The sequence below is a fragment of the Poecilia mexicana genome, unplaced genomic scaffold (assembly GCF_051168715.1).
Source record: "Poecilia mexicana isolate PSO_F unplaced genomic scaffold, ASM5116871v1 scaffold_1, whole genome shotgun sequence".
NCBI lineage: Eukaryota > Metazoa > Chordata > Actinopteri > Cyprinodontiformes > Poeciliidae > Poecilia > Poecilia mexicana.
This window is the reverse complement of record NW_028263370.1, coordinates 275,793-300,462: the sequence shown is the minus strand read 5'-3', so window position 1 is coordinate 300,462 and position 24,670 is coordinate 275,793. Positions and strand designations below refer to the sequence as shown.

The 24,670-nt window shown below is 41.6% G+C and overlaps 1 pseudogene; it reads left to right on the top strand.

The window, feature by feature from the left end:
* The first annotated feature begins 3,194 nt into the window (after positions 1–3,194).
* LOC148161004 (uncharacterized) lies at positions 3,195–5,967 on the top strand (annotated as a pseudogene).
* Positions 5,968–24,670: the final 18,703 nt, after the last annotated feature.

Here is a 24,670-nt window from a genome sequence, read left to right as displayed (position 1 = left end):
TCACATCATACCAAGCTAATATTATGTAGTACTGGTGTTTTATACTGTCAACACAAACCTGCAGCTCAGATCACTGACTAGCTTCTCTGCTTTCCTCTTTATTACTGTCAGTTCTTCAGAGAAACAAGCTGCTAGCAGCACTGCTAATTCAGAGTCATTCTGTTACAAAACTTAACCATCATGTTCCTGTCGCTCCCCGTGATTAAACTCACAATTACAATAATCTGTACCAAGAAGCTATGATAGCAGACGGTGTGTCCGTAAACAAGTTTTACGAAATATTGTATTATAACCGAAAAGAGAAATGTAACTTCTATCATGAATATAGACTAGCAAAAAACCCTACAAATTACAATGAAATACTGCTACTTCCAATGGGCGCCGGAAGTAAGAACCATAACCATAACCATTTCCCCAGTAAGCCTCCCAATAATAAGGTGCATCTTATTATTGGGAGTCCATGGACAGGATTATTCATATGTTGCCCCAGTATAATATATATTAGGCTGCCTCAGTCATTGTTGACTCATGGTTGCTAAAAACTTTACAAGACCGACTAATTCTAGTGACATAGTCGGTGTAAAATATTGAATAAAATCTTGTGCTACATGACTGGCTTTATTTTCACTCTTACATTTAGCTTTATGACACGCAAAACTACAAGTGGATCACCAATATTGTCTCCAAGTGTATTCTGGGTAAAACGTGTCACCACCAACGTCATTGTCAGTCAATGGGCAACAGATGGCTAGATGGAGCATTTTTACGGACTGAGTTAGCATGAGTGGAGCTCCATGGAGCGGGAAAGTGAAAAGAATGGGGAAAACGAGAGGAAAGAAAAGCCAAAAACTGGACGTATATTTTGTCTTGGAGATGAACCGGACTTTGTTGTCAGCGATTCAGATCCGCCACGACTGCCTGCCCAGCGAAGGAGCCGGACTAGTTATAAGTACCAACTCTAGCATTATTCACAATGTGTGAGTTAACTGTAGACTGATTGTAAATTGTATCAGCCCAGCCGCCTAGCTTACATCCCCTCTTTCTATTTCGTACAGGGACAGCCCTTTAGTGGGTTAGTGGGTTTATCCCTCACGCGCAGCACTTAAGAAAGCTAGTCCACTTCCACCTACCCCAGTCTGTATAAATAACGGTCAGACTGGACAAACGGCTCACTCTTTGTCTTCAGCGTAAGACAGCACTGCGTTAACAGCGAACATCCGTTTGCGCCCGTCTTGTGAGATGGGGTAGATCATGTCCTTGACAGGCACCGGATCTTGGAGTGATGATTGGGCCCCCAGCATGCCAACCTCGAGGAGGCGGAGGCTAGACTTTTTCAAGGCTGGTGCTAGGTTGGGTGCCGGACCCACCCAGTCTGGTCACTGCTCGTGGGGAGATGCTAGCTATGTTGAGCGGGATGCTAGCTATGCTGAGCGGGAGTCGGATGATTCAGGTGGCAGAGAGGACAACAACAACGAGGATGACAGCAGAAGCAGCAGCGGTTCGGATGTTGCTTCTCAGGTGGGAAGCACTGCGGTGGAAGAGAGGCGGCTGAGCAGATGCTCAGTCAACCCTGGGCTCCGTATGTCCATCTCAACCCCGCTCTCAGTTGTGGGTTCGCTCCTCCTCAAGCTACTTAGCTTGATCGAGGAGGCGGCTAGGACTAAGGTGCTTCCCGTCCCTCAACATCCCCCGCCATGTTCGGATGATCTGGCAGGACGGTTTGGCTCCACCCTGAGTTAACATCTGGACCCCATCTGGCCTCAGTTATGTAATGACTTGCATAACTGAGGCAGCGGCTGAGCCCATGAACCTTAGGGCGCCTGTTTCCACTTATGCACCTATCACCAGGGTGGAGGGGTTTGCGGAGCGGAGTTTTCCCTCTATTCCTACTCTGGATCCAGGCCTCGCTGGTGTGTTTGGGGCCAGGACGTCAGGATTAGTCCAGCAGCCTCTGCCCCCTTCTAAGCACGATCAGCTGATAACCAGGTTCTCTGACCGGGCCCACCAGTGCGCCTATCAGATATAATGATAATAATAATGCCGCTTTGTTGGCATACACCAGGGGTGGCCAAGTCCAGTCCTCGAGAGCCACCATCCTGCAAGTTTTAGAAGTATCCTTACTCCAACAGACCGGGATCAGCTCTACAAAGGCCTGATAACGAGCCATTCATTTGATTCAGGTGTGTTGAAGCAGGGATGCATCTGAAAGTTGCAGGATGGTGGCTCTCGAGGACTGGACTTGGCCACCCCTGGCATACACCATCCCCAAGAGGGTGGAGGAAGCTGCCTTACCAGTGGTGCTGAAGGGCTCTCTCTGTAAGGCGGCTGATGTTATACTCAATCTGTGCGCCACCTCAGCAGTTTGTTCCTCACTGATAGCTGCCTGGGCTACTCTGATCCAACTCAGAGGAACACCTGGCTTCGCCATCAATGTTCGAGAAGCTCCAGACGGACCTGCTAATTATGGCCACATCAACCCTGATGAGCAGTTAGTTAGTCTCCCCTTATCGGAGTCTAAGAAGATCCAGGAGGTTTCGGAGTCCATCCTCCACCTGGGAGGGCCTCAACTGTCCCTCGCACCTCCAGCAGCTGGAGGGACCGACTTGGCTGCCATCAATATCAGAGACTGCAGCCTCATCCCGTTCCACCACCCTCCTCCACCTCTCAGCAGTTCTTCCCGGTGCGACAGCCAGCGACCCAGCATCTTCCCAGAGGATGTCAGCTCAAACAATCCGGGACCAGGAGAAGGCAAGCTAGGAAATGACTAGCTGTGTGTGATAATGTGAAATGTTTTGAAATAAAACACAAACATATCGCAGAGAGGAAAATACCTGCATGCTCCAACTCTGTCAGATCAGCTGATCTCGCTGCAGCTTTCTCGCACACATTCCTCACACACAGCTACCTGGAGGCAACTGTTTGTCATCTGTCCGGCAGTGGTCCGCACCGAAATGGCATCTTAAGTACCCTGACCCCCCCTCAGGAAACGCGTGGGTTCGCCCTCGGACTGACATGGACGCGTTTGCATCATGCGGCATGGAGGCTAACAATCAGCCCTTTCTGGCCCTCATGGGTTCCCCCCGGAGAATGTCCTAGGCAGGGGATGGCGGTAGGCGCTTTGACGTAGCTGGAGTTCATGCAAACCACAGCACCTCACGCCTGCTTTCAGAACATTTTTTAGAGTGGCAGCGCACATGTTCCCTGGACAGGTGGATGGATCGGCTAATCAGCAGAGGTTACATGCTGCAGTTTGGAGGCAGGCCTCCGCCTTGGAGACGCTTCTACCATCTCCGGAGCAGAATGCCGCTCTCATGTCAGAGATGCAGGAACTTGTGGCGAAAGGTGTAATTTCCAAGGTTCCCCAGGGAGAGGAAAATGCAGGGTTTTATTCCCGCTATTGTCTGGTCCCCAAAAACAGGAGGAGTGAGACTCTTTCTCGAGTTGTTCCTGTTCAACAGCTCGATCGTGGAGAGGCCATTCCACATGCTAACAATCAGAAAAGTGCTGGAAAACATTCACTAGGATGTCTGGTTCACCTCCATAGATTTAAAAGACGCATACTTCCATGTCCCCATCATCCTGACATGCCGGAAGTATCTGCGTTTCTCATTTGAGGGGACCCAGTATCAGTACAACCGTCTGCCGTTCGCCCTGCACACGTTTTCCAAATGTGTGGAAACAGCGCTGTAGTAACTGCACATGGCAGGGATGAGAGTCCTCTTCTATCTGGACGACCTGCTTTTACTGGGTCGATCCAGTGAGGAAGCCGCCATTCAGACCCACAAACTACTAGGAAAAGAGTTCGGTTTTTCCATCTTAGATGATCTTATCTGGGAGAGGAGCTGAGCTCAGTTATGATGAGAGCCCGATTGGCACAGCCGAGAATTGAGGCTCTGTCAGTGCAGCTCCGCCATGTCAGTCCTCACAGCGTAGTGTGAGGACTGACAGTCATGACTGTCAGTCATGCGGCTGCTGGGAATGTCAGTGGCTCACGTTGTGATTCCACTGGGTTTGTTGCACATGAGATGCCTTCAGAGATGGTTCACTCGCCTGCGCATAGATCCTGTGCGCCAGAAGAGGCGCACGATCTCTGTACCTCTTTCAGTGGGAGCCGATCTGAACCACTGGGGAAGCCCCAGCTTTCTGGCAGAGGGGGTTCCCCTCAGCAGACCCACACATGTATTGGTGTTCACAGACGCATCCCTGTCGGGATGGGGAGGAACGTGTGTCTCAGGTGTTCGGAGCACAGTGGGCAGACCGCATGTCTCTTCATATAAACGTGCTGGAGCTCCTTGGTGCTGAAGGTGATTCAGTACTTGCTCTCTGCTGTTATCCATGTGGATCAGCATGATCTGATCCACATGGATAACAGAGTGGCAGCAGCCTACATAAATCGTCAGGGAGGCGTGTGGTCTGCTCAGGTTTTAAACATCACCAGACAGCTGCTGTGCTGGGTGCGTGTAAACCTGCTCTCGATCAGAGTGGTGTACATCCCCTGCATCTTGAACAGAGGAGTGGACATCATGTCCAGGGGCATTCCTCAGCACGGGGACTGGAGTCTCCATCCTGAGCTGGTTGCTCAAATATGGAGCAGATTCGGCAAAGCGTCAGTGGACCTGTTTGCCACGCAGGAGAACGTGCAGCGCCAGCTGTGGTTCTCACTGAGCCCACGGGAGCACCCACCTTAGGGGTGGACGAATTTGCTCACACCCCGTAGCTAAAAATGCTCCTTTATGCGTTTCCCCCAGTTCCATTGATTCCACAGCTCCTGGACCGAGTTCGGGAGGAACAGCTGTCAGTAATCGGTAATGCACCTGAGCACAAGAACGCAGCGTGGTTTCCCAGTCTGCAGCAGATGGTATCAGGTCGATCATGAAAGCAGCTATGGAGCGAGGATGCACTCCTCCAGGCCAGGGGAGTGATCAGGAGCCATCCAGAAATAAGCCAGCATATCTCTGGGTCTGGCGGCTGAATGAGAGTGCCGAGAGAGGCTCGGTCTCTCTCAGGATGTGGTGCGTACCATTCAGGGCGCATGAGCCGCTTCTACCACAGACTTATATGCTTCGAAGTGGTCACCCTTTCAACGCTGGTGCGCGGGAGAGGGCGAGAAGCCCATTTCATGCCCTTTAGGCTGCATGCTGTCATTTCTCCATCAGCTTTCAGCACCATTAAAACGTATGCTGCAGCTATTTCTCCTGCCATGAGGGTTTTGGTTACAGAATGGTCTTCAACCACCCGCTGATGAAGCGGTTTCTGAGAGGTGTGCGCAGAAGCAGACCTGTTCACACCCACTTGCTCCTCCGTGGGATGTGACCCTGTTCCTGCACACTCTGGTTGAAGCTATATTTGAGCCTTTAGATCAGGCTCTTCTTAACCCTTGTGTTTAGAAATGGGGTCCAACCGACCCCACACACGTAAAACTTGTATCATTTGCCACAGTCCTCTACGATTGCCTCAGTCCTCGCACGCACAAGGGTTAAGTTCCTGTCTTTTAAAACTGCTCTGCTATTGGCCCTTACGTCTGCAAAGAGAGTGAGCAATTTATCCACTTTCTCTGTTGCTCCCTCTTGTCTCAGAATACGAGCTGATGGCAGCTCAGCTGTGCTGTGTCCCAATCCTGCTTTTACTTATAAAAGCATCACAAGCTCGTTCAGATCTCTTGATCTCAGATTTATTCTTCCACATAAATCTGAGGAAGAAGCTACATCTCATCTAAAAAATCTCTGCCTTGTGCACACGCTCTCTTGTTATCTGCACTGCGTCGCTCTCAGTGTCTGTTCGTTCATTAGAGAGATAACTCTGTGGGCCGTCCTCTGTCCACCCAGTGTCTTTCTCACTGGTTGTGTGAGGCCATCTCACAAGCTTACACTTTTTCTGGATTGGATCCTTCAGACAATTTTAGAGCTCACCCAAGAGGAATTTAATCCATGGAGGTTTGCACAAATTTGTAACAAAAAATGCAGAAAGTGGGCGTTTGTGTGGAGGACTTTTGCACGGCAGCTTCCTGGTCATCTCCGTGCTCATTTTTTCGGTTTTACCTGTGTGATGTTTCCACATTCTCTATGACCCATTCTGTCCTCAGAGTTCTCACAGAATAATTATTTTTGTTACGTTTATTTACAAAGATTTGAGAACAACATGGTTGTCCAAAGTGCTGTATAATAAGTTACCTGTTCTGGTCATCGTTACACTGTTACAGTTCATAACGTTCATTGTTACGAACTGTAACAACGAACAGCAGCAGGTCTGTTTGTCTCAACCTTTCTGACCAGATGTTATTCTCCTTTCTGGTCTTCTGCTGTATGCGAGGCCGGGAGTGCATAATTACGCACTCTAGGCTGAGACTGTTTTTTGTTATATGCGAGCAGATGCTTCATGGTGGTGGTCTGGATGGACCCAGTGAGGCATAGACTACATCCTGCTTCGCCGTTAACCCACTAGAAATAGCCTTAAAGGGCGAAGCCTATATTTTATAGAACATTGGTTACGTATTGTAATCCCAGATTCTATGAGTATAGGTGCAGCCCATTAAGCTGTGGGCCTCACTGGTTCCTGAATAGCTGAAGAAAAAGGCTGTTAGGGAGTCGTTTGTCCAGTCTGACCGTTATTTATACAGACCGGGGTGGTGCCTACCCAGTAGGTGGGCGTGGACTAAGCTTTTTAACAGTGCTGCGCTGTGCGCAAGGGATAAACCCACTAGCGATAGCCTTAAAGGGCTGCGCCTATACTCATAGAATCTGGGATTACAATACGTAACCAAACTGTCGGTCGTACAGCGGTGATGTCAGGGACTGAAGGCTGAGTTAGAGTCGCGTTTTGACAGTTCAGGTTGAGCGCCTGTGAGCCAAGACAGCAGTATGACGTTTATAGTTGAGGCTTACATTGGATCTGCCTGCAAGAGCATTGTCCAGTTTGTGTGAATGGCAGCGCACGCGATCCTCGCTGAGTTACAAAGATCCAGAGGTGCAGAAGGCGCTGCGATACTCTGCGCATGTGGCGAGTCCCGCTGCGTGTCCGCTTCAACGCGCGCTGCTGCGTGCTCGGTTCAACGTGTCAACAATAAACCTAGCTTTAGCAGCTGCTAGCTGCTCCAGGCTCTGAGTTGAAATTGATAAAGTATCAAAATGATCCGATCCTATTCGTGGTTCTGAACTGATTTGAATTTGTGTTGTTTTATCATTAGTGACCAGTAGCCTGATGTTTCTGTTGTTCTCTTGGTTTGTTGTACTTCATGTCTGATGGATTTCAGAACGATATAGTCGCTCTCTGTGGTGTTGAAACTTGTAAGCTCAGCTTTTGCAGGCATGTCTATGTTGCAAAGTTAAATTATCATGAGCTTTATTATTTGGGTATAAAGGGCCAGGCATTAGCACCGCCCCCTGGCCCGACTGACTTGTTCTGCTAGTGTGCCAGGCTGCAGCATAATCCCACAATTACCACAGAAAAGAAGAATTATCACACAGTGTCAGAAGTATTTGTAAGGAAGATGAAAGCATATCCAAACTGTCTCTTTTTAAGCTCCTAAGGCAGAAAGAAAATAAATGGAACTTGATTTCTGGTTGTGAATACATGATGCCTGTTCTGCAAGTCTTTTTGTGAAAGATTAAATGGCATACAACAAAGCAGATTCCAAATGCCAGCACTAATTGTAAGCGAAAAAAGGACAATCAGTTCTTATGATCTTGACAGAAAATATATTGTGTGAACTTACTGTAACAGAATTGCTAATAATGATTTTATCTTTTGGCTGCAGGTATGACACATTTTCTTGAACAGTGTAAAACTATGACAAATAAACTATTATGATCCATATAACTCCTGCTTATGTAACTGATAAACCACATGCACTCTTTTTTTCTTTTCTGACATATAACATATATGAGTTAGCAGGGAAGAGCTTTGTAAGTCTAAAGGTTAATTAATGATTTAAAACATTTTGATATTAGCCTTATACAGCGTTTCTCAATTATTTTCTCTCATGGCCCCCGCCCAGGGATCATAAAGTTTTTCACGCTCCTGTGTTCTTTCCTCCTTGGATTTGCATTTGAAATACAAATGCAAATCCGATATTATTTAATAATTTATCTGTGCAAACCACTGGCTCCAGCATTGGCAAAATAGCTCTTTTATTGTTTTAAGTCTCAAAACTATTTCCAAGTTCAGTTTATTAAGTGAAAATGGACTAATTTTAGTAACATTTAATCAAGTAACAACAGACTACTCGGGTCTTAAGGAAAAAAGTGCAAATGATTCACTGGAATATGCATTTTTAGGCTGATACAATAAAACTTTTTAAAACTCTAAACAGTGGTTACTTGTCAGCTTCTTCAGCTTGTTTTTCACAAGGTATACAATTTTTTTTGTGTGCAAGAGTTGGAGCAGTATTGCTTATATTTCAGTTTGTCAGCAGAGATGAAACGTGCATAACATTTTGCATTAAAAGCAAAAAAAAAAAAAAAAATCTTTGTCTATTTCCGGACCTTTTTCTGAAAGCTACTGTTATTTGCTTACGATGGAGAGTTTTTTTGGTTTGTTTAAATATGAGTAAAGTTGTACAAGAATATTAAGAATTTTATGATAACTCTTCGCCACACTGCGGAAAATGATCAATAGTATTTGCTGATATATAGTTCATTACCTTTTACCCTTTTACCCTTCAGAAACAGAAATACCAACACAATGAGAGTAAAGATTGATCATTAATATCAGTCCAGCTTTTCTAATGGAACCAATACCAAGATTTTAAGATTCACAATCAAACCATCACGATGTTTATGCAGTGATTTTGTGCATTTTTACTTTTTCCTGCCAGCTGACTGAGTGAGCTGGCTGTTTATGTTGACTTCTCTTTTTTTATGTATTTATTCTGTCTAGAGTCACAACACAGTACAGTAAAAACTGTACCGTCATCTTCCAGATTTCTTCTGTTTACTCAGACGTTTCAGATCAAGCAAATCTTAGACATATAACCCAGATTTGTTTTAATAAGTGAAATAATTTGAAAACTGCATTTCATATCTCATCTCAGTGAGAGGAGCACTGTTCGCTACATGAGGATAAAGTCAAGGTGCATACTTACATAGCTAATGAATGATGAGTGGTTTAGCTGTCAGTCATAAGTATAAAAATGCTGCCCTTCAGTAATTGATCATGAATAGACTTAATAGCAGTGTGGTGGGACCAATAAGGTATTGTTCTTGTGTATTAGTGGGATCTGTGATTGCACCCCAGCATGCCCAGCTCCCAAGCTACCTCTGATTGGCTGATTGAAGTAGACTAATGAATGACTGTGCAAAGATCTGGAGACTTATTTCGGTCTGATTAATGTGTTTTCCTCAATGCCATTAAACACTGATTACACAAATTAACAATGCTGGGCCACCATAATCACTAAGCACTTTCACAGAGACTGCTACTGATAGAATGGGTAACGCGCGCACACACACACTCACGCACACATACGCACTCTGCTTTAAGACACCACGCCTCATTTGTCCTTCTATCTTTGCCTGTCGCCCTTTCCAGCGCTGCCAGGCCCGACAGTTGCTATAACCTAATGCTTTTAGCTGCAAGTTCTCTAAAATAGAGCTACCAAGCACATTTACCATCCACCCCATTTATGACTCATTCTACTTCTCTCTCACACACATGGCAAGATAGCCAGGCAATAGTACTCATTCAACAGGCCTGAGACAAACAGCTCCTGCCAAAGGATGCAGTTAGTGGATCCCCCCTCTGGAATGGGCTGCTACTCGTTTTCCCTTGTATGGAACCAGAGGGAAAAGAGGGGCAACAAGCAGTAAGATTAAAGGAAAGCAAGCGGTCTCGGGAGACTGAAAAGGAAAGGAATGGAAAGTGACAAAGTAAGAGAGGAGTGGAAAAAATAAAAAATGAAGGTTTCTGCAGACTGAATGTAATGTGACACCACAGAGAGGAGGGTGATGGAATGAGTGACAACATGGAAAGACAGAGTCAGTCCAGAAGGTGAGACAGAAGATGTGAAAAACGGGTCATGGAAAACTATATGCAAAACTCTGAAATACTGCTGAAGTTGAAGAGTCAGCCCTCTAAGACAGACCTTTCTCTAGTTTTATTACTTTTAGTCAAATATTGTTTGAGGTTTCTTTAAAAAGTTGTATTTTTTAAAAAAAATATTCCATCCTCTTAAAAGGATAGGCACACAGATCAAAGAGTCCCATGGGAGAGAACCAAACACTGCACTGCAGAGTTAAAAACCAATAGCCTCTTTGTGCCAGAAAATTTTGGATTTAGATTCAGTGTAGTTAATACTACTAAAACTTCCCTTACGTCACTACTGTGAGTTTTACAGCCCAGAACCACATCCCGCTCATGGTGAACAGAAAGACTAATAATACAAAATAGAGTTTTAACAAAACACTGACCTCCAAGTAAAAGCTGTACAATATACAATTATCACAAAGGATTATTAAAACTGGAACATTTATAACTTTTTATGGTAACACTTTATTTGAAGGGGTGTGAATAAGACTGACATGACACTGTCATAAACATGACATAACACCCGTCATGAACATGAATAAGTCTTCATGAATATTTATGACTGTTGTCATAAATGTCATTCGGTAAATTATGACTCCTTAATACAAAGTTGACATAATTCAAAATATCTTTGTTATGACAACTTGACATTAATTTAGACAAAAATGTCTTCGTTATGACAACTTGTCATTAACCAAGAAATCATGATCTGACATAAGTTTGTTATAAAAGTATTACCGATTGTACTTTAAAAATTAGCTTTATGTGGTAATATTATATTGCCCTGCCATGTTGTTTAGTCTTAAATTTCTTAATTTAATTGATCCTAAAGTTTTACAAAAAGATGTCTACAAAGCACTTATGAACTTAGCATTTGAAACATTATTTAAGGCTGTTTTAAGTGGTGCAAACACCATCTCCACCAGTGAGAGGCAGCAGTGCACGAACAGGCGTGCAGTGTGCTGGTGAAGAAGAAATCTTCCATATTGTGGAGCCAATCTAACAAGTTATAACGGCCAGACCTCCAGTTTAAAAAGAAGCTTAAGTTTGTCACCATATGAGGTATGTGTTTTATTAACTTTACATTTTCTTTGAGAAAATAACATTGACTATGTTCTCTTTCTTTGTAATATTAGCTATGAGCAATTCAAGTTAATGGTACCTTGCTGTAATTTAATGTTAGCTAAAGTTATTAAACTCCATTACTGTAACGTTAGCCCTTAATCAGTGTTGTGGTACTCGAGATCGGTCTTGGTCTCGAGTCCGGTCTTAAGACCGTTTTCTGATGGTCTCGGTCTCGTCTCGGACTCGACCGCATTTGGTCTCGGTCTTGTCTCAGTCTCGGGCTCTGAGGACTCGGCATTTTATTTCAAGACCAGTCGAGACCGCAACTGTGAAAATATCACTAAACGCGCAGCATACTGTCCAGTTTATTTGTTAACATCTTTGTTTTCAGTGGATGCAAAACGCACCAATTAAAATCCAAGCAACTACGTGTTTCTCCCCCTCCCCTCCCCACCTTTCACTCGCACGCGGCACTCCAGGACATGCGCAGTGGTTTTCTCTCGGCGGCAGAAAATGTTTGTCTAATCGTCAGTAATATAATAGCGCTGCATAAATAGTAAGAAATCCGATGACCACAGCTAACTCAGCAGCGCTTCGCTTTCACAGACGGTGGGGACAACGTCTAACTTTTTTTGTTACTTAGAAAAGTAGCTCAAAGAAGGTAAGCTCCGTTAATGTGATGTTAGCAAAGCTAGCTGTACAGAGACACATAAGAATTTGTGATGAAAAAAAGTCACTCACTGCCTGAATTATTGTGCGGAGATGTTGACTGACTTGTCGCATATATAGGACAACGCTATGTCCAAAAGTCTGCAATATAGTGATGTGACATTCAGAAACAGTCGATTCTTCTCCATGGCTCTTTATTTATTAGATAGGACTGGAGTGTCACTCACTGAGAGCCGTTGTTCTATCAGATTACCATACACTGTCAGAATAGCATACGTGCAGAGTACCATGCCTGCACATGCGCATTAAGAAGTCCGACCGTCAGAGGAGTTGTCAGTTCACCATATGCAGCAAGTTATGATGAAAATAAGTCATTAAATTGTTTTCAATGATAACTATATAGATATACATGTGTTGTCATGGTTGCAAAGTGTATTTAAAGCAGGTCTGGCTGCAGCTGGAGTCAGCTACAACACATGCCCGTGTAAAACTCACTTAACCGCTAAGTCAGGATGCCATACAACTGTTAACAGATCTACGTCATGATTCTATGTTCCTAGCATACATGCAGTGAGTACCATGCCAGCGCATGCGCCTTAAGAAGTCCAACTGTCAGTGGAGTTGTCAGTTCAGCATATGCAACAAGTTATGACAAAAATAAGTCATTAAATTGTTTATAATATGACATAATATGATAACTAGATAGATATACATGCGTTGTCGTGGTTTCAAAGTGTATTTAAAGCAGGTCTGGCTGCAGCTGGATGCCATACAACTGTTAATAACCAAGTGTATGATGATCTACGTCATGATTCTATGTTGCTGATTAAATAAAATCATATGGTAATGACAGCGTATGCATGTCTGAGCTAAGCGTACGACTATCTGACAACGTATGCTGATCTGACAGAACACCGTGAGTTCGTGTTAAACGTATGACGATCTGACCTGACAGAACACCCGTTCTTTGTTCTAGTAATGCTCTGTGTACACTGCATCATTATTTAATTTAATTATGTACGTTGATATTTAAATTAACAAATAACTAAAACACAAGAACGAAAGAGCACGCAGAGCATGCACAATGCTCTTTGATTGTTTTTGTTCAAAGTGGCAACTGTAATGTCTGCCATGGTGTCAGACTACCTGGCTTCATGTACTGGGATAGAGAGTGAAAACAGTCACGATGAGCGCCTTCTGTTTGGTTACTTCTTGCTTGTTGCTCCTTGGTCAGTGTTCATAGTTGAGCGTTATTTACCGTCAGGGCATTGCCTCAATTGCTATGTTTAATGGTGCAGACAGTGGTGGATTCTTATATGAGCAATATGGGCAAATTCCCAGGGTGTTATGTTTTTAGGGATGGCACGAGACCATCACACATTGTAACACAGAAATGGAATATTTATTATTGATAAAATGTATTAAGTATTTAATGTCTAGGTGTTTTTATGGGAATATGGATCTTTCAGATTATTCTGAGACGCAATTTCGATCATATTTTACATTTTATTGTGTCATGTAGCACGGCCGCTGGTCTTGGTCTTGACTCGGTCTCGACTTTCCTCGGTCTTGGTCTTGACTTGGTCTCGGACCCTAAAAGTCTTGGTCTTGTCTCGGTCTCGATACACTCTGGTCTTGGTCTTGTCTTGGTCTCGGGTTAGGTGGTCTTGAACACAACACTGCCCTTAATATTAAACATATTTTAAAGACAGGCAAATCGGTTTTTTTCCCTCCAATTTTAATGTAGCAAATTAAAAGCTAATATGTTAGTCAAAGTTATCCTTCATGTGTATTATTTAGCAACTTGGTTGATGTGACACAGTGCTTGTATTCTTTGCTTTGGCAACTTTAGCCACATGAAGACCCATGAAGGTCTGACCCGGAAGTTCTCTCTGCCCCACACACTTTGTTTATGTAAACTCGTCCAAAGCGGGATGTAATTAATTTCATCACGATACCTTCACACAGAAAGCCTTATGCTCTTACTTTGTTTTGTATATGAAGCTAATGGCTTCTAAATGCAGCTTCTGATTCTGTAAATGGCTAACGGGCTAATCCGCCCAATTTTTACCAACCTTCAATCTCCTTTGGTTTACAAAGACGCTTAAACCGCGATTAGAGCATTCTGCCAGTCATGCAAACCCCATAGCTTTTTAAGTTTTTCCTTTCTGAATAGCATTAGCATACCACTTCACACAGAAAGCCTTATGCTCTTACTTTGTTTTGTATATGAAGCTAATGGCTTCTAAATGCAGCTTCTGATTCTGTAAATGGCTAACGGGCTAATCTGCCCAATTTTTACCAACCTTCAATCTCCTTTGGTTTACAAAGACGCTTAAACCGCGATTAGAGCATTCTGCCAGTCATGCAAACCCTATAGTTTTTTAAGTTTTTCCTTTCTGAATAGCATTAGCATACCACTTATAACCCGGTATAAGTGGTATGAAGAATGAAGAAGCATTCAGAAAAAGTTGATTATCCAAAATATACAGTCAAAATGTAGCTATTTATATTAGGTAGGAAATGTTTGAAATAATGTGCCAATTAGATTATTAAAACCTTAACTAAATAAATGTTTGCCTACTGAAGAGGATTTGGGAAAGAAAAAAGGTAATCATTATGACTTTAATTTCAGAATTAAACTATTTCAGAACTATTTCATATTTAATTTGTATCAACTTATATGTAGTCAGACCTTTAAACTCAAATCTTACAAAATAAACAGAGATAAAATGTTTTTATTGAAACGTATTTATTACTATAACATACAAGCAGATATTCAGCCAATGTTTGGAAAATCATGAAAAAAAAATTTAAGTATATAAAAGATGAGACAGTGAAGAAGACAATGTCAGGAGGAGGAAGGTCATCACTGGGAGATTCTGGGAAGTTGCATCCAAACCTGGCAGCTGTTCCTCCTGTTCAGGAGCTGTTCAGGAGGAACAGCTGCTGTCTGAAACAATAAAAAATAAATAATTTTCAAAAAAAGTTCATACTGCACATAAGAAGCCAAACCAAGGGAACTGTATATTTCACAAAACACGCACGCACACCCACGCCCACAAACTCACACGCACAATAATATGAATGCAAAAAATAAAAAATAAAATCAGAGGAAGCAAATATTAGTAATTGGTATTGGAAGAAAACACTGTGGCAAAGTTTAGAAGATTTGGAAGATACTAACATCTTCAGAATTATCGAAATCTCCAGAGAAGAATATTATATTTTTATACACGTACAAAACGGTACACATACAAACTTAAACTCTTCACATTACACTTTGAGTCACTATGAACAGACAAGCAGGGGAAAACGACAAGGAGACTTGCCGTGGGCAACCAGGCCGTGGTTAGCGGGAAAAACACACTCCACCCGCCTGCTGAGCCTGGAGCCGCCTGGCCACGTTAGCGGAGTTACGGTCCTCCGAAAACTCCAGAGTATATTTCAAATAAATTGCACAAACTAGGTGCGTATATGAAGGTATGAGGGCTACTTTCTAGGATAAAACATGTTAAAAAAAAATTTTGTGACAAATTAATAGTGTACTTACCTCTATTCACCACTGCTGGTGGCGCAGTGCAATGGAGGCCATCTTGTTGATCCGGACACGAGACAGGTATGGCTGGAGGCTGACCTTTCAAAAATAAAAAACTTAACTAAAAACTCAGACCAACCATTTTTATCTGTGACCAGATGTCCGGTATTATTTGTTTCTCACAGGAGCATTACTTAAACTGACTTGCGGTTGGCAGAAAATACTACAGCGTGAAACGATCAAGATTGCCTGTCTGCAGCCTGACTCATTTTTGTTGAAGTGTGATACTGCCCCCCGTTTAAAGACGGACAGAGAGAACTTCCACTTGTTAAAAATGAAATCATGAAAATCAAAATTGAGCACTCGTTATCTGTTATTTCCATTTTTGTTTTGTGCACTAAATGGGAAATCAGATAACGAGCCACTAATCCGATTTTTGGTTTCATAAACGAAAAAACAAATCTATTTTCGTTTTTTCATTTCAAACTAAAAAACGAACTGCCTGACCTAAGTCGTTATCCGATTTCCAATTTTGGTTTAACAAATGAAAGACAAAAAAAACTAATCTATTTTTGTTTTTTCATTTCAAACAAAAAAAAACAAACTGCCTGAAAATACACGGACCCTCCTTGTTTCTGTGGTAACACTTTATTTGAAGGGGGGTGAATAACACTGTCATGACACTTTCATTAACATGACATAACACATGTCATGAACATGAATAAGTCTTCATGAATATTTATGACTGTTGTCATAAAGCGTCATTCGGTAAATTATGACACTTTTAATACACAGTTGACATTATTCAAAATGTCCTTATTATGACAACTTGACATTAACCAAGAAATCATTACTGATATAAATTTGTTATAAAAGTATTACTGATTGCACTTTAAAAATTAGGTAACTTTATGTTATTAAAGGTAAAGCTTAAACATTTATGAAGGCTTATTCATGTTCATGAAACACTGGTTTTAGTCCAAACGAGCTTGTTTTTGGACATGCAGTGCGTGGGCCACTTAAACTGTTACATGATGCTGTGAGTCCTTCAGAACCTCCGAGTAAGTTAATTGACTATGTCAATGGGTTTAGACATCGTTTGCATGTGGGGGTGGAAATGGCTAGGGAGAAGTTGACCTCTTCTCAGGAGAAGATGAAGCACATCTATGACCGTAAGGTGGAACATCGATGTTTTAGTCCTGGTGATCAGGTACTTGCATTATTGCCAGTTGTCAGCTCCCCCTTTCAGGCTAAATTTACAGGCCCATTTACAGTCCTGCGCAAGCTGTCAGATCAAAACTATCTGCTGTCAACACCGAGGCGTAGGAAGTCAACACAGCTTTGCCATGCAAATTTGTTAAAACCCTATTACACTCGGGAGTCACAGGTATCCATCAAAGATGAAGAGGTGCAGGTTGATAAGACTGTCTCTGTGGCTACTACAATGAGTGGATTGGGTTTCTTATCTGCACTTGAAAACGATGGGGTGATTCCACCTAATGAGAGTTTGTTGACTGGCAGGCTGAAAAATTCTGATGCACTGAGGAATTTGGATTCTTTATTTGCACATTTGTCTCAGGAGGAGGGCACTGAGTTGACTGCTATGTTTAATGAGCATCGTTGTTTGTTTGGTGATGTGCCCAGTCGAACTCACTTAGTTCAACATGATATCGATGTGGGTGAGGCACAGTGCGTCCAGTGGAAGCCAAAGTAACTGCAATTTTACAGTATCCCGTACCAACAACAAAAAAAGAACTCCAGCGGTTCCTGGGTCTTGTGGGGTACTACCGCAGTTTTTGTAAGAACTTTTCTACAGTGGTTTCTCCATTAACAGATTTGCTAAAGGATAAAGTGAAGTACACCTGGTCAGCTTCCTGTCAGAAAGCTTTTGATGATGTCAAATCTGTCCTCTGTTCCTTCCCTGTTCTTGCAGCTCCACAATGGGATCGTCCTTTTGACCTGCATGTGGATGCAACTGATGTAGGTGCAGGTGCTGTCTTATTTCAGCAAGATGAGGATGGAGTTGATCGACCTGTGAGTTTTTACTCTAAAAAATTCAACCATTTTCAGGTGAACTATTCTGTCATTGAAAAAGAGACATTGGCACTAATTTGGGCTTTACAGCATTTTGAAATATATCTGGATTCTGGTAGTGTTCCTCTGGTGGTCTATACTAATCACAATCCCTTAACATTTTTGCATTCATTGCAGTGTCCAAATCGCAGATTGATGCGATGGATGTTGTTCTTGCAGCCCTATTGTCTGGATATCCGCCATATTAGGGGCTCGGATAATATTGTGACAGATGCTTTGTCCAGGGCACCATGTGCTTAGGTTTAATGTTCAGTCCCCTTTTCTCCAAGTTTCTTATAGGCTTTTCCAGTGGCTAGGGTGGCTGAGCTATTGAGGTGGGGATTGAATGGGTGATTGTGGTAAGACTGCAAAGTCCATTAGTATTGCAATTGTCACCTAGTTGTTAGTCTAAATTGCTGTGTCTTTTGGAGTTCCTGTTAGGACTCCATTTGTATGGGGGGGAGTGTGACGATCCCCTCCTGTCCAGTAGGTGTCTCTAGTCCTCTACATGTTTGTTCTTGTTTTTTTTTCAGGAAGCAGGTAGATGGGCTTGTCTGTCTCCCTTTTTGTCCTCGCCGTTCGAGCTGGGCGTGACAGATATCAATAGTAAGGGTAGAAATGGCTTTTCTGGCATCAAATGGTTGACTGTACAGTGTCAAACTGTTGCTACAGAGATATTTTTTTTCCCCTCGTCTTACTTTCTTTCTGCTTACTATGGCTTGAAAAATGTATCTTTTTCTGATTGTAGATAAGGGATTTGATTCAGACTTCTCCCGACTTGTAAAGATTCATACACCTAAGGCTTGCGGGAAAGGGCTGGTCCTTTTCTTTTTCCGTTTTTTAAAGAGTGGCACAAAGAAATAGGCATCAATGTTATGTCACATTTACACTCCGAGTCAAGTTGAAGGTAACTGATTTCTAATTAACACACTGTTTTACTTTAAAAATAAAGTATAAATTTTAATGCATCAGTTACAATTTGGGAAAATAGTGGTTCTAATAATCATGGCAACTGTGATTTAGTTCAAAACTATCCATTCTTAATGTGGGTTTATGCTACTGCAATACAAGATACATTTATATATTTATAAAACCATATATGAACATCTAAAGGAGGGAATAAGTTTGGCAGATTATGACCCATGCTGATGATATTTATGATCTAAAGGTATTAGATATAGAGTCAGAAATATGCCTTCAGACATGAATAAAGAAACAAGGAAAACAGCATGCAGACCAGTTTCAGTTTTCAGATCTTGAACTGTAAGAAAATGTTTTAGTGGTGACTGAATTGAAAGTAACCCATTTAAAAGCCATTTTACACCCTGATTGGACAGAATATCTCAATTCTTTCTATATATCTCATCCACATAACAGCTCAGATGCACAGATTCCACACACAGGCACAACTTTATGAACAACTGACATAATTAGTTGCTATGTTTGGCAAAGTGCCTCAGGAAACCTTTAATATAGTGCATTTCCCAAAAAAATCAAGTTCAAAAACAAAACACACAAAGACCAGTTATGTTGCTTTCTGCAGGGCAACAGGACCTCTTTAGAAATGAAGGTTACTGTAATCAGCATAATATGTGCCTTGAGCTGTATTCTGACATTTAAAACAGTGGATTTTTACAGCAAATCCACCAAGCCCCTTTCAGAGAACAGTATGATATTATTAGAACTAAATAATGTTTTATGTTCATGTACCTATGGCACTCTAGCCAAATGAGTATTAATTTTTCCACTGCGCATGTCAGACAATGTTTAGTTCATGGAAAATATATTTGTCTAGGATTTGTATGAACTGGCTTTACAAAACTCAGAATGAGAGCTGCTGTCCATGAATATAGGACAAAGCATGGCGCTTAGCCCTCTGCTGTAATGGCAGTAAACAACACGCTTGGCTTAACTTAAAAGTGATAACGTCAGGAAAGCGAAGTATGTCAGGACAGGTTAGGCTGCCCTAGTAAGTACATCACCACAGGATATACTCACTGACTTCTCCAATCCTCAGGCCAAGTGACTGACACTGAACACCATCCATCAGATTTTCTATCCTGAGGGCCATGCCAACCATTAAAGCCAGTGATATATATTTTTAGAGTTTTTTGACAACCCACAAATATGCATTTTAGTGACTAGCTTAATCTGCAAGACTATTTTAAGTGGAAGAAAAATTTTCTGTTAAGGAGCTAAAACAGTAATGACAAAAATCAATCAAGGTTCAACACAAAATTTTCATGCAAGTATGAACTGAAGGTTAACTGCTCAACACACATTATGCGTTACTGCATCAAAACACCTTTCATCTCATCATTTCAGTCATATCCAAGAGCTGCAACAGCCATGACGTACTCACTTCCAATCTAACAAACATGTATGTGTCAACAAATAATTTCTACAGTCAGAGCCGGATCTCAACCTTGTGGCAGAGCAGTCGAAGGTGTGGTAGATGACAATTTATTTGTCTGAAAACTTCAGGTCAATTTTTAGAGGAAAACTAGTGATGTAGCATACCCTGGTAAACATTACTTAAACTGAGAACTGTTAACATTTTATGTCTAATAGTCTAAATGAGTTTTAAGGTCTAATCTCTAAAGTCTATTTTAGTCATGGCCTGGTTATTGGTATAAAGTTGTTACAGATGAGAAATACGATTCAAATTTGTGATACTGCAAATATGTGCAGTATCACAACTGCAAAGGACTTCTTGAGTGCATTGTGAGGTGGCATATTATACATTAACTGTCAGTAAAGTTTGCTGTTTATTGGCTTATTTCTGTTTATTGGCTCATTGAATGGACTCCAAATAATATGGTAGCTCCATGGAAAATATATTTTCCAAAGCTACCATATTATTTAGTGACTGAGATTCTAAATCCAAATTAGTGGACATAGTAAATAACGAAACATGGTAGCAAAATTTAGGTCCAACAGTAATCAATAGTTGGCCATAATAATAATTTGGTAAACTAATTCAGAGAATCATGACAGCAGATGATTACACTGAACACAAATGGCATTGGCCAAATGTACAGATCAGAAACAGAGGAAAGAAGAAAATAGGAACATATCACACCTGATATCACAATATTTACCAATATTATTAGTATTGCGAGATTTTCTAATATCATGTAGCTCCAAGACAGGGGTCGGCAACCCAAAATGTTGAAAGACATATGACCAAAAAAACAAATCTGTCTGGAGCAGCAAAAAATTAAAAGCCTTATATAAGGCTTATAATGAAGGCAAAACGAAATTTAAGTGTTTATATTAGCTATTTTATCGTTTAATCAAAACAACTACGTGTATACATAATTAGCAATAGTGATTAAATGTTTATTTTCCTGCAGCGTCCTGCTTCATCTTGCTGTGCACAGCAAGACGTAACTTTAATCTTAACGCAGCAAGCTTTCCCTATAAATGTCTTTCCACATCAACGTATTTTTCGGACTATAAGCCGTTACTCTTTCCCCACGATTTGCACCATGCAGCTTATAGTCGGGTGCAGCTTATATATGTACGTTTCCAGTTTTTTTTTTTTTTTTTAATTGTAGGTGCAGCTGAGTAAGGTGCGCTCTTAAGTCCGGAAAGTACAGTACTCTTTTTGTTATTTGACAACTTCTCACTACAGAGCAAACATTCAGGGAATCCTTCCTGTTGGAGCCTATTAAGAATTAGATAAATTTATTCTTTGCTAAATTAATTTCCACAGATTTAATGACAAATTAATGGTAGCTCAATTTTGTATATTTAATTATGTATTTATTTAATTGTTCTTTTTAGACCCTCCTCCTTGTCAGTCAGTAGCGGGCGGTGATTAACAGGCAGAAACAGCTGTTGGGGCTGAGCTGATTGTTTGGTGAAGGAGTGAGGAGTGAAATTATTTTTGTACCGCAAATTAAGTTTTTTTTTGTAGAAGTCAACTCGGAGATTACTTTTTGTTATGTTCGTAAGTAAAAGAACCTTTTGGAAACAGGAAAGAGTCTCCGCGAGTGCTTTATTTGTTTTGAGCGAGTCGAAACCCTCCTCCTGGACTGCTCTGGCATTTTTGGATATTTTGAAATGCGAGAGTGGACCTAACAAGTACAAAGATCATCAACGACAACTTGAAGAACAAAGGCAAAGTTGTGGGATCCACCCGATCATTCACGGAAGAACAAAGAAAGCCGCCAGCGGGCCGTGAGTAAAATCAGCTGATCGAGTTTATGAATGAAAGCGCAGCTGCGCTGTAGAGGAACAATCGATCGCCACAGAAAGCAAAGTTGTGGATTTTGGAAAAGGATCGCAACAAAAGGGGATTGTGTGATCATTAACAATGTCTGACCCAGATACCCCGCCTGAGTCTGAGGACATATTAAAGGTGCTCGTCCTCTCGCGCAGAGCCAGATTGGGAGCCTGCACTAGAAAGATTAATGAAATAAAGGCTTTGATGACAGATGCGGGAAATGTTGATGCTAGAGGTGTGCCGATCGATCGGTCACCGATCATAATCGGGCCGATTTTCGTGAAAAAGTGCATGATCGGTGATCGGCGATCATTGTCTCTTTTACCGATACCAATCACCTGCTTCTCATTTCGCAGCCTGCTTGTGCAGCTGGTCTCCTCTTTCTTTCACACTGCGCAAACGCGCAACAACAAATCCTAAGCGATGTGGAACTATAACGCACTGAGTGAATGGGGAAGTTTGCGTGTTGCGGCGGAAAATTGAAGGACGTCAAAATTCATAAACACAACGAAGCTAATACAACATAAAAACAGTGCTATACTTGACGGAGTTTGGCTACATCGAGGCTCACTGCAGTAAAAAAGACATACGGAGGATCAGATAGCAGGTAAAGCAGCGCACAGCTACAAACACTCACCCGGATTAGCATGACGGTCAGAAAGCTAAACAAATAACCCGCAAAATTATTTAAGTCTTCGAGCTGCGATGTAAGACTCTGGTTCTGCTCTCGCTGTTGAACCGCTGCTACGCTACAGGTAGTAATATTTGACAGACGTAGCGTCGCTTCTGCTCCACCTGGTAGTGACTCTCACACCGAACCTCTGTTTAAAGCTGCAGCATCTAACTTGAAAAAATACATTTTACCTACATATTAAAACTTTCGCTGTCCTAACATGAGACAGATAATCTCTAAAAAAATAATCGATCTCCTCCCTGATCTGCATAATTACTCTGCTCAATCAGAAACAGCCACTCAGAGCTAGCAGTAATCAGCTAGCCGCCATGCTATCAGGAAGTTTTCATTCAGTAACTCTGGATTGTTTATTGTAATGGATCCTGTTTTTGCCTTTGAATGTTAAGTTTTATACTTGAACTTTTTGGCAATGTTGGGAGGTTTTATTTTGGCTCTTTGCATTATTTAGCCTATTCAGAGCCTTCATATGTTTTCAGTCTGTTAAAGATAGTATTATCAATACCAGTACAATTTGCACAAAGCCTGTTTTGTTTAGTTTTCTTCTTGGAAAAAAGTTATTAAAAACAAGTGTTTGTCTAAATTAAGGTGAATTCATGGTTCCTTTTACCGGTAGTGTTTATGATAAAAAATAAATAAATAATAATTATGTGATCGGTATCGGTGATCAGTATCGGCCCTCATGGGTGATCGGTATCGGTATCGGCAGGAAAAAACCTGATCGGCACATCCCTAGTTGATGCAGTTAATGATTCAGTACAAGCATTTAAAGAAGCTGTGGATGAGTTTAAAAATGCTCATAATTTGGTTCAAGAGCTCTTATCAGAGGAAGAAAAAGAGGTTGATTACGCTGACTGGTTTGAACCTCGAATAACTAATTTAGATTATTTTTTGAAAGATGTTGAAGCATGGAAAAAGGACATTTTACAATCAACAATCAGGCCATTAGACAGCATATCTAATGTATCAAAGAAATCAAAGTCATCCTCTTCCTCTGGATCATTACCATCCAGAACTTCCTCTGTCTCTTCAGAGTTAAAAAAGGCTAAAGCAGAACAGGCTGCTGCACTGGCACGAGTTGCTGCCTTGAAAGAAAAGCATGCTTTGCAAATGGAGGAAGCAAAATTGAAGTTAAAGATGGAGCAAATTGAGCTAGAAGCTGAGCTTGCAGCATCAACAGCTAAAATAAAAACCTTACAAAGTGATGAGGTGGACCAGAAACCATCTTCAGGTGATGGCATGAATGAATACTACAGCTCTCATCACGAACCGGACTCAATGGAGGGCCGCGTGGAGTTTATGCAGCTAGGTGCTATACCAAACACTCCACTTCAACAGACCATTTTTGGGAGACTCAAATCTTCTCCCAAGAGCTTAAGCACAGGAGAGAACAAAATTCAAAATAAGAATCCCACTGAAAGTGAGACTTATGATCATAATGCATCGCAAACTGCACGGGTTTATCCAGATGTGGCTGTTACTGCTGATAATGAAAATCTGAATGTTGTCATTCAAAGACAAAATGACATAGCAGAACTTATTGTCAACCACCAAAACCTGTCGTTGTTACCTCCGAGAAATATCCCTGTGTTTGATGGCAACCCATTAGAATACCAATCTTTTGTTCATGCATTTGAACAACTAATCGAAGACAAGACTAAAAATGATAAAGACAGACTGTATTATTTAGAACAATTTACATCTGGTTTGCCAAGAGATTTGGTTCGCAGCTGTTTACATATGGAAGGAAGTAGAGGCTACAGAGAAGCTAAACAACTATTAAAGGAACACTTTGGAAATGAAATTAAAGTCTCTGGAGCTTATTTGGATAAAGCATTAAACTGGACAGCGATAAAAGCTGAGGATGGAAAAATGCTGTATGCATATGCAATGTATTTGAGGGGATGTTGTAATGCAATGCAAGATTTACAGTATTTAGAGGAACTTGAAATTCCATCTAATTTAAGGCTGCTAGCATCCAAGCTACCTTACAAACTGCGAGAAAGATGGCGAACCACAGCTTATGAAATACAACAAAAAACTGGCAGGAGAGTCAGATTTAAACATCTTGTTGAGTTTGTGGAAAACCACGCCAACATGCTTTTGGATCCATTGTTTGGAGACCTGCAAGACCAAACAGCAACCAAAAAACCATTCCCAAGAGCCAAAGGTGAACTAAAATTGATAAGAGGTAAAAACAGCAGCTTTGCAACTTCAATAGTAGAGAAGACAGGATGTGCTGCAAAGCAAGCAGTCTTGACTCCACTACCGCCTGAAACCACACCCAGGCCTATCGTGCCTTACTGTGGATTCTGCCAGGGTAAACATAATTTAACTGACTGTCTGCGTTTTAAAACAGAGTCACATGACAGTAAAGTTGAAT